Source organism: Gorilla gorilla, chromosome 13 (assembly GCF_029281585.2).
Source record: "Gorilla gorilla gorilla isolate KB3781 chromosome 13, NHGRI_mGorGor1-v2.1_pri, whole genome shotgun sequence".
Classification (NCBI taxonomy): domain Eukaryota; kingdom Metazoa; phylum Chordata; class Mammalia; order Primates; family Hominidae; genus Gorilla; species Gorilla gorilla.
Genome location: NC_073237.2, coordinates 114,399,024 through 114,410,381, shown reverse-complemented (window position 1 = coordinate 114,410,381; position 11,358 = coordinate 114,399,024).

The window sequence follows — 11,358 nt, the reverse complement described above, 5'->3', positions numbered from 1 at the left end:
CAAGATTAGCAGAAGAAAGAAACCGGTTGGGATGTATAATCAATAGGAAGGAGATTATGGATTAGACAAGTGGAGGGAGAGATGTGGGAATAAAATCTCATACTTCTCGAAACACCAAAAGATATTTGGAGCTGCAGTGGGAAGGACTTAGAAATTGACTGCAAATGGTGGAAGTGAGGGTTGAGGAAAATAGTGATGCATAGAATGAATGAATTAATCTCAAACTTCTGGCTTGAGTAGTTGGGGGTATAGAAGTGGAGAGGGCTGGAAACGAGGGACAGCTTCGCACTTTGTTCCATTTGCCCTAACTCCATTGCACTGTCCAGGACCCCAGATTCAAGCTGACTTTATTCTCCTTCCAGGCAGTATAAGAAGTATTTTTAAGTATGTCATTGTGGAAAATGTTAAATACATACAAAAGTAGAGAGAAAAGTATAGTAACCCCCACACATCAATCCTCGAGTTTCCACAATTACTCTCTCTCTCTCTCTCTCTCTCTCTCTCTCTCTCTATATATATATATATATATCCACACAACTATATTCCCATTTTTAAAGGCCAGGCATGATATAATTTCTTCTATAAATATTTCAATAGGTGGCTCAAAACAGTAAGAACTGTTTTTAAATATAAACAAAACATTACTTTACAACTGAAATAAATTAGCAAAAATTCCCTGATAACATAAAGCAAATTCCAAAGTTTCCTGAGTGTCTCATATTTTTACAGTGTGTCTAAATTAGGATCTAAATAATGTTCATACATTGTAATTGGTAGGTGTGTCTTCAAAAACCTCTTTTAGTATAAGAATTTCTTTTCATATTTTTTATTCTATTTATTTATATAAAAACATGATTTTTGTTCTATAACATTTTCCATAGTCTACATATTTACTAATTATGTGTTGTGATTTTGTATAGAATTCTCCTGTATGTTTCGTATATGGCATAAATTGGTTTTACGACATAGACTAATCAAGTTCAGGTTTAATTTTTTTGGCAAAAATACAAAGCAGTATTTTCGTAGCAGGGATAATATAAAAACAGCACTGTAGGTAGAAGAAGGATCTGTATATTAAAGCCAGTTTTTTGGGTTTTTTTTTACTTTGAGTTCTTGGATACATGTGCAGAACGTGCAGGTTTGTTACATAGATACAAGTGCCATGGTGATTTGCTGCACCTATCAACCTGTCATCTAGCTTTTAAGCCCTACAGGCATTAGTTATTTGTCCTAATGCTGTCTCTTCTCTTGCCCCCACCCCCTGACATGCCCCACTGTGTGATATTCCCCTCCCTGTGATTATGTGTTCTCATTGTTCAACTCCCACTTACGAGTGAGAACATGTGGTGTTGGGTTTTCTGTTTCTGTGTTAGCTTGCTGAGAATGATGGCTTCCAGTTTCATCCATATACCTGCAAAGGATATGAACTCATCCTTTTTTATGGCTGCATAGTATTCCATGGTGTATATACGCCACATTTTCTTTACCCAGTCTACCATTGATGGGCATTTGGGTTGGTTCCAAGTCTTTGCTATTGTAAATAGTACAGCAATAGACATACATGTGCATGTGCTGTTACAGTAGAATGATTTATAATCCTTTGGGTATATACCCAGTAATGGGATTGCTGGATTGAATGATATTTCTGGTTCTAGATCCTTGAGAAATCATCACACTGTCTTCCACAATGGTTGAACTAATCTACACTCCCACGCACAGTGTAAAAGTGTTCCTATTTCTCCACAGCCTCACCAGCATCTGTTGTTTCCTGACTTTTTAATAATCACCTTTCTGACTGGCATGAGGTGGTATCTCATTGTGGTTTTGATCTGCATTTCCCTAATGACCAGTGATGATTAGCTTTTTTTCATATGTTTGTTGGTTGCATAAATGTCTTCTTTTGAGAAGTGTCTTTTTATATCTTTGCCCACTTTTTGATGGGGTTGTTTTTTTTTCTTTTAAATTTGTTTAAGTTCCTTGTAGATTCTGGATATTAGCCCTTTGTCAGATGGGTAGATTGCAAAAATTATCTCCCATTCTGTAGGTTGCCTGTTCACTCTGATCATAGTTTATTTTGCTGTGCAGAAGCTGTTTAGTTTAATTAAATCCTATTTGTCAATTTTAGCTTTTGTTGCAATTGCTTTTGCTGTTTCAGTCATGAAGTCTTTGCCCATGCCTATGTCCTGAATGATATTGCCAAGGTTTTCTTCTAGGGTTTTATGGTTTGGGGTTTTACATTTAAGTCTTTAATCCATCTTGAGTTAATTTTTATATAAGGTGTAAGAAAGGGGTCCAGTTTCTGTTTTCTGCATATGGCTAGCCAGTTTTTCTAGCACCATTTATTAAAATAGGGAATCCATTCCCCTTTGTTAAAGCCAGATTGTAGTCATTTTTTTTCCTAGCCTGTCATGCTGGAAAGTTTATTAAGCCACCTCATATTTTAGTTATCATGGCAAAAAATGGAAATATTAATGTTAGATACTAACATGAGATGAATTATCTAATGTTTCTTATTTCGGGTTGTACAGCAAAATCATCTGAGCTTTTGCTTGTTTTAAAGTTGAAATACCCTAAGCCCTATATTAACTCAAATCAGAATTTCTGAGATGGAACACAGAAGTCCATATTTTTTTCTTTTTTTTTATTGTACTTTAAGTTTTAGGGTACATGTGCACATTGTGCAGGTTAGTTACATATGTATACATGTGCCATGCTGGTTTGCTGCCATATTTTAAAAAAAAATTCTAATATACATATTTGGTTGAGACTCATAAAGTAGCCAATAAGCACTTCAGAGGCAGGGCTTCTATATTTCTCGTCAGGCTCGGGCTTATAGCTAATACTCAGTACATATTTTGGTGTGATAGCATGAATGAATAGAGTGACAGATGTATAGGGAGGATGGATAGCTGGAAAGATGGATCAATCACAAAGGGTTTCATGATGCTCTGAGTTAGTAATAGAATGATGCTAACTTCAGGATAAAAAGTTATATATATTTTTACCTAAGAAACTATTACAATGTTTATGATGTGGGTTGACATGACCAGCGCTCTAGGTATGAGTGCATTAAAGGAATATTGGATATAAGTTGAAGATATTCAAGAGAAATGTTTTTAATGAAATACAACTTGGGAGTTGGTATAAGTGAATGCCAAAATATCTGAGAAGTAATCTGGGAGATGAGCGGAATGCTGAAGGTCACTGAAACTGCATTCTCATCAGCAAAATTATTTGTATGAACGATAATCAGAGAATTGAGCCAAATTCTATTTTTCTGAATATGTTGAAAATTCAGGACTATAGCCAAATGGAAAAATCTCACCACACACACATAAACATATTCCTAAAATGTTAAAAATTTTGAATTGAGGAAAAAATACTTTAAAAATGTTTCCATAACTTACCTGTGCACAAATAGTTGCCACATTCCCTAAAAGTCAGCACAGATAACAGGCTAATCACCTCTTTTAACCATAAGGATTGTTAATCTAAAAGAACCACCTCTAAAAGCTAAGTTACTGAAGTGAGTGGGTGTGTGTGTGTGTATGCAGGATTCTAACAGCTCATAAATCTTTGTATGATTCTACTGTGTCTGCCAGTATTTATCTTAAGGTCCCCCTTCTTGTGTTCTCACATTGCAAATGTTTCCCTTTGATATTGGTTTTATTTGATTTGATTTTGACATTTAATTGCTAAAAATTGCAAGCATTGATTTTTCTTCCTCTCATCTTGCTTGCTCTGTTTACCTAAGAAGGTTTTTTTCTGAAAATCAAATGTAAAGCAACATGTGAAAGCATGTTATAGTTAATAAAACTTCAAAAATGGGAGGAATTATTTATATAACCATTAATCAAAATCATCATCATCTTCATTATCATTATGACAGCATTGTAATTGGGGAATGGTGATCGAGATCTAAAGCAGCTCTTTTTTTGTTGGAAGGACAAGTTGTAGTTATGTCCCGTTGGGCAATTATCCTCCTTACATATGGGAAGAAAGTAAGTTTTTTTTTTTTCCTAATAAAAGTAATGGTGACTGCAGTGGAAAGGCAATATAATTTCCCAGGTGAGAAATAAAGGTTAGAAAGAACCATAATCTACATATCTACAGTTGACTAGCTAAGAAGAGAAGCATGCTTTCTTGTAATCTCTCTAATCTGAAGCTCTCTCTCTCCCTCTCTCTCCACCTCTCCTAGATGCCAACAAAGAGAATATGAGACAGGCCACAATAAAATTATAAGAATTGTTCACTCATCTTCAACAGTGTAGAATTACTTTGCAAGTCCAGGCATTTGTTCCCCAACTGTACTTGGTAATTAGCAAGATATAAGCAAACTAAACACTCTGTGGAACTTTTCGCTGCTTCTTTTTGCTGAGGTGCTAGAAGCTTAATTTTTCTTTCCCTGTGGATTTTTTTCAATTATTTTTTATTATAATAAATATCTCCAGCTGCCTGAGATACTATTTTTTAATGCTTCTAATTACTAGATGTGTGATCTTTGGCAACTCACTTAACTTCTGTGAACATTTGTTTTCTCCTTTCTAATATAGACATAATTTTTGTCCTGCCTCATAAGGATCTTAGTGGCTCTAATTAGAAAATATATTTGAACACAATTTATAAGTTGAAAAAGACAAACAAATAATGAGATATAATTATTGTAACTTAGTATCTGACCCAGTTCTTTATCAAGTTTTATAATTTTCTAGTATACATGGTAAAACCTTTAAATGTGATTATTAATTTGCCTGTGTCTAGAATTGCAGACAAATTTTTCTTGTACACCATCCCTAAATAGTTGGTTTTGGCTGCTTGCAGTGCCTTTTGGAATTAATTCTAAGTTCATTTTGGGACATTGTGGAAAAAGATTCTATGATCAATCAGCAGCATCTTCCGTGGGCACAGGGGAGGGAAGTAGTATCAAGAAAAGTGTGTATTTGCTAACTCTGCACAATGTTCTAAAGCAATAATATACAGTGGCAGTACATGGATGAAATTCAGTCCCAGACACGTTTTACATTGTTTGCACAAACATTTAAAAATTCAAAGATTTAATACATACATGTATACATATTCATATATACATGGATTTTTATATTCTCTTGAAAAACTGGAAGGTGTAGTAAAACTATGCCTGTCCTTAACCTATGTATTAGTCTGTTCTCACACTGCTATAAAATATATACCTAAAACTGGGTAATTTATAAAGGAAAGAGGCTTAATAGATTCACAATTCTGCATGGCTGGGGAGGCCTCAGGAAACATACAATCATGGTGAAGACAAAGGGAAAGCAAAGACCTTCTTCACATTGTGGCAGGAAAGAGAAGTGCAAGCAGGGGAAATGCCAGATGCTTATAAAACCATTAGCTCTTGTGAGACTCACTCACTGTCATAAGAACAGCATGGGGGAACCATACCCATGATCCAATCACCTTCTACAAGGTCTCTTCCTCAACACCTGGGGATTACAATTCAAGATGAGATTTGGGTGGGGATGGAAAGCCTAACCATATCACCCCATTACAACAATGATCAAGAACTAAGTACTGTTTCATTACCCCTTTTAAGTGAAGTACTTTCCCTTTAATTTTACATAGCTCCACCACTCCCTATTACCTTACTCCATTCTCCTTCACATTTGTTCTATTTTCTAAGATTCTGTAGGCATTAGGATTTCTGATTTCTGGTTTAGAGTTTTGCAGTGTGTTGGATTCATCTGCAAAATTCAGACTATGACAAAATTATCTGAGCACTGCATATTAAGATAGTTGAGTTCTGAAGACCAAAAAATTTAGATACTCAAAAATGCTGTATGGTACAGACTTTTTCATGTCAAATCCAGAATTTTAAATCTTGAAAATGTCAATGCTGTTATGCATTGATCAAGCCTTTTAGCAAAAGCTTCATTAAATGAATCATGGCCAACATAGTGTAGCCAACTCCAAAGTGGGAAAAGAGTCTGTGCCCCTTTCCTTCACCCTATAATCTCTCAGCACTTTCAGGATCTAGCCAAAAGCAAAGAAAGAGCAATATAAAATGAAGTGAGTAATTCACCATTTGTTGAGGGAACATAAATTAGCAACATTTTATGATGTCGCTTTTTTAACTAAAAATCTCCACAGATATGCTTAATGTAGAGAAGTGCATTTGTTTTCCCCTAATAAGACATACATATATCCCCCCATCCTCCTGCATCCTCTTTCAGATCCCTTCAAATTGAACAAAGTGGACTTAATTTGAATTAAACTGTCAAAAATCTCCCACTTAAATTGATGTATCTACTTCCTCAACTAAAATGGATTAATTTCTGGGCAATGTATAAGAAGTGTTGATGGATTGCATTTTGTGAACTAGAAATATTTAGCATGCATCTTCATGTCATGTAATTTAGGTATGGAAAGAAAATGAAATAGTGGAAGTAGAACAGGACAGCGTCGGGAGTAGAAAATAGAAGAGGTGGGTGAGAGGCAAGGGCTAGAGGAGATGGCAGCGTTTACACTAAAACAAGGAAATAGTAACCCTCTTTAGATATTTTGAGTCAGATAAACTTTTCAAATTAAATATGCAGACTGTCTTTTAAGTCTGATGCAGTTGACCTTCAAAACCCCCCACCCGAGGGATTTTATTGATGCCTTTGATTTACCAGGATATGATTTTATATGTGCAAATGGCCATTTAAATTCAAAAAAGGAAAAGCTGAATTATCAGGAAATTTTTGAATTTAATATTGAATTTTTGTTATATTATCAAGAATGCTTTGTGTACTTTATAGTGGGGGCTACAAAAAAAGTATTCAAATATAACGACTAGTTTCATCTTCAAAGATGTTATAATTTAATTAAGAAGCATAAAACAATTACTATCATATTTAAGGCAGAAAATAATTTGGCACTTAAGCCTGTAGTTATGGGCTAGAAATAATGAAAAAATGAAGGAAATCAATGTAAATTTGTATAAATCAGGAAGCTTCATCAATGAGGTTCACTGGCAGAAGATGGAAAATATTGTTTTATGCTTGTTGAGAAAATTGTCGTACTATTCACTAGTCTGCCTTCTGGCAGATTTGACCAATGTCATAGATATTAAAAGAAAATTAACTAAATAGAAAGCAAAATGCCTATTTATAAATTACTTAGTGAGTGTCTGGGTCTTTTTTTGTAGGGCTGTGGCAAGTTGAGGAGTGACATAGTATGATTTAAACTTGAAGTTAAACCAGGCCTCCAATCTCTCTCTTATTTTAACTCTCTGTATTGAAACCCATACATGCAGACATGCAGAAGAGAGTGAGCCAAGGGAGTTCCAAAGAGTAGGTGCCTACTTCATGACCTAGCCCGCATGAGTGAGGCACAAAGGTGTGCCTTGCTGATCCATTCAAAGGCAAGCACAGAGAAAATAACATGACATCTTGCAAGCCCTAGCTGAGTTGCTCACTGTATGGAGAAAGAAAAGGCAAGAGAGTCTTAGAAAATTTCCATTTACAAACACTAATTGTTATCACTGTCTCTGACCACTTGTAAAATGTAGTTCATTAGATTCACATCTCATCCTTTTCATGGGGAAAAACGTACATGGTTGGAAGAGTCAAAGCAAAACAGAAATTCCCTACTTTATGGACTGAGGCCAAAGTATGAGATGAGCAGAAAAAGTATTTCCCACAGTTAAGGAAATGAACTGTGCCATCCACCTGTAATGGTTCTAAGGGAATCTAGAAACATTTGATTGTGTCTTTGACCTTCAATTTTCCCTTGGTGTTACACAATAATTTGAAGAATCTCTTTCAACAAAATGTCTCATCTGTTGACTATCAGAAATATATGTTTTAACATTTTTATGACACATGAGAAAAATATAAATCCTTTGAGTATTCTGCATAAAATTCGTAGCTCATTTAGAGAGAAATGAGGAGGATAGGAAGGTACTCAAATGATCTTAGGGTATGAGAAAAGATTGAAAAACATATGTGGATATTAATGCTGGTGGGATAGAGGAGGAATGTGATCACTGTCTTCAAATAGCTATAGCAATGTCATGGGAAAAAAAGAATTACCCTAATTCTTTATGACCCAAATAAGTGAAAGTAAATGCAATCAAACTGTGTCACAAGGTAATAAGCTTCCAATCATAGGAAATATGTAAACACTAACTTTTTGGTAACTTTCTGGAGATGTGGTAGAGAGTTATTTTTCAAAGGGGTAAGATTCTCAAAAGTGTTAAAAGCAACCATCTAACTGTGAAATTACATGATTCTATAAGTCTAATTCTTAAACTGTTAAACTATTTGTGATATTGTGAAATATATATTAGGTTTTGGTCCCTGTTTCCTGTCATACAAGTCCTAACATCTTTAGAATCTCCAAAGTAATGTCTTTTTGTGTGCTATTGAATTGACTGGTGGCTGGCTGACCCGGTAGCTTCAGCATGGGATCTGGTCACTGTAAACACCAAGACGTGATTACAGGGTTTGCTGTTTTACCTCCATTCCCCAACCTCCAGGGCTGAAGGTTAAATTGGTCACCAATGGCCAATTGTTTAATCAATCATGCCTACACAATGAAGGCTTCATAAAAACCCAAAAGGACAGGGCTAAGAGAACTCCCCCAAATAGCTGAATACCTGGATGGTGTTGGAGGGTGGTGTGCTCAAGAAGGCCATGGAAGCTTCATGACTCTTCCCCGGTACCTCACCCTATACAATTCTTTATCTGTATTTTTGTAATATCATTTTTAATAAACCAGTAAATGTAAGCATGTTTCCCTGAGTTCTGCGAGCTGCTCTAGAAAATTAATGAAACCCAGAGAAGGGGCTATTGAACCCCCAGCTTGGAGCTGGTGGATTAGAAGTTGTAGAGTCCCAGACTTTTGGCTGGTATCTGAAGAGGCATACAGTCTTGTGGGACTGAGCCCTCAACCTGTGGGATCTGATTCTATCTCCAGGTAGACAGTGTCGAAATTGAATTGGAGGACACCCAGCTGGGGTCTCTTGCAGAATTGATTGTTTGCTTATTGATGGGGAGAAATCTCCACACATTTGATGACAGAAGTTTTCTGTGTAGATTGTTAAGTGAGAGAAAAAAAAGTTTGTTTACCTTTTTTTACTTGTTTTTTTGTTTTTACTTTTTTGTTTACTTGTTTATTTATAATCATTATTCATTATTACTAAACTTTAGTTACAGAAATCTTACCTTCAAATCTTAACTTCTTCCAGTATGTTTCTTTGAATATATAAGTCTAGAATGAATATTATCCTTTGTTACAAGAGTCATGTGAGTCCACTTTTGGAAGTTAAACACCTATTGTTCTTGGTTAAGACTGGTCTGTGTTCAAATGGAAAGAGGATACTACTTCCTAAGAAGCTGAGTCATCCAATCTTACGGCTTTAAATGCCATCTTTATGCATAAGAAACCCAAATTCATCTCCAGCCCAGAGCTTACATTTGAACTACATATTAATAATGGGAACTGCTAACTAGAAATTTTCTTTTTGATGTGATGGGCATCACAAACAGTATTTCCAGAAAGAAAAAAAGGCAAAAGTGAGGTGCATATATCCACCACACCCCCTCCATTTAAAAGACCTTGTCTCCCCCAGTATTTTCAATCTGAGTAAATGGCATTCATATCTATTTTAGTAGCTCACATCAAACACTTGGAAGTCAATTTTGATCTTTTTCTCATTCTCTACCACCAAAAGCTCTTCTGGTTCTTTTAGTTCTTCTTCAAAAATATATGTCACATTTATCTTCTTTTCAATTGCTTGCTCCCACTCTAGTCAAGGCTGCCATCATAAATCCCCTAGCTATTGTCTCTAACAGTATTGTCTCTGATTGATCCCCCTGCTTCCACTTTTAAGTCTCTCCAATCCATTCTTCACATCACAGTCAGAAGAGGGAAGAAACGGCAAGGACAATGACATGCTTGAGACCATTGCATTTGAAAAACAAACATAAACAAACAACAACAACAACAAAACTCTTTCAATTGTAAAAATGTTGTTATCTTTATTTCTGCATTGCACTGACCTAGCTAGTGCTGAATATGGTGGGAGCCATTTAACAAATTTAATTTACTTGTACTCAAAAAACAATTCTTATCTCCAGGATTTGAGTTGAGGAGGGGCAGGTTGAAATTTGTCATTGATTGACCCAATAAAAATTGACTCTTACTTTATCCCAAAGAAAACATCCTTCACTCGTTTCTCTCTGTTTGTCAAAAAAAACTTAGATTTAGAAGACTACAAGGACACAAAAAAATCATCCACTAATTTATTCATCCATGTCATTCATTTGTTCGTGGTACTGTTAAAGAAAAAATTATTCATGACACTTGTTAAAGAAAGTAAGGAATATTGTTTTCAAGAGAGACTACTGTAATATGGGTTTTGCAATAGAAGACAAAAGTTAAGTTCAACTCTAAATACAATAAGAACAAGTTGAGATTTATAGCTAAGGAGTAGGATGAGGATTCAGTGGATAGAAAATTACTAAAAGAAAACATCAAGGCTAGAGATATCCTTACTGAAGGTAGGTCAGAGTGATACAATATCTAGGACTGGGGATAAGGCATTTGATCAGATACCAAGGATGGGGGACTTTCTCTAATCAGACAGAGCAGGACTATTGCTAATATAGGACTAAGCAGGACAAAGACAGCACCTGAGGTTGGACTTAGTCAAATGGAAGACTCAGCAGGTCCTGATTCAAGTTTGCTCAAGGATAGTGTCTTTGTCACTATCCATGCTTTCTGAACATATATTCCAGGGTCTGAGCTAGGGAACAGTGATACAAATAATCACATGTCAGACATAGTCCCTACCTCATGTGCCTAACAAGCTAATAAGAAATAAAATTACTTTTAAAAAAGTTTACTCATTTAACTTCTTCAAGCCGTAGAAAGAGCCAGAACGAAAAAAAAATTACTGAGGTCAGTAAGGGAATACTTAGAGACAATTGCCAGGTGAGTTTTCTGTTTGTTTGCCTTGTTTTTTAATACCCTCAGTTACCAATGAAATTAACCCAATCAATCCCCTAGCAATTTATTATCCACCTCTCCTAACCTTAGAAGTAAACAAAATAAGTGGTACAGTCACGAAATAGAAGTGGAGGAATGATGCTGAAAGGAGAAAGAAAGTAGGAAAATGTTTTTAAAGTACCTAATATGTGATTGAGAGCCTTGATTTATCTTCGAGTTTTACCCTTGCATCTTCAATGTGAGGCAGAAATAATTATCCACACTATTTCACAGAAAATGAAAGCATCTCAGAGACGGCAAGAAACTTGCTCATGATCTAATAGATATACAAAGTAGCAAAACTCAAATTTAAACCCCAATTCGTCTCCTCACTCCCAACACAGGCAT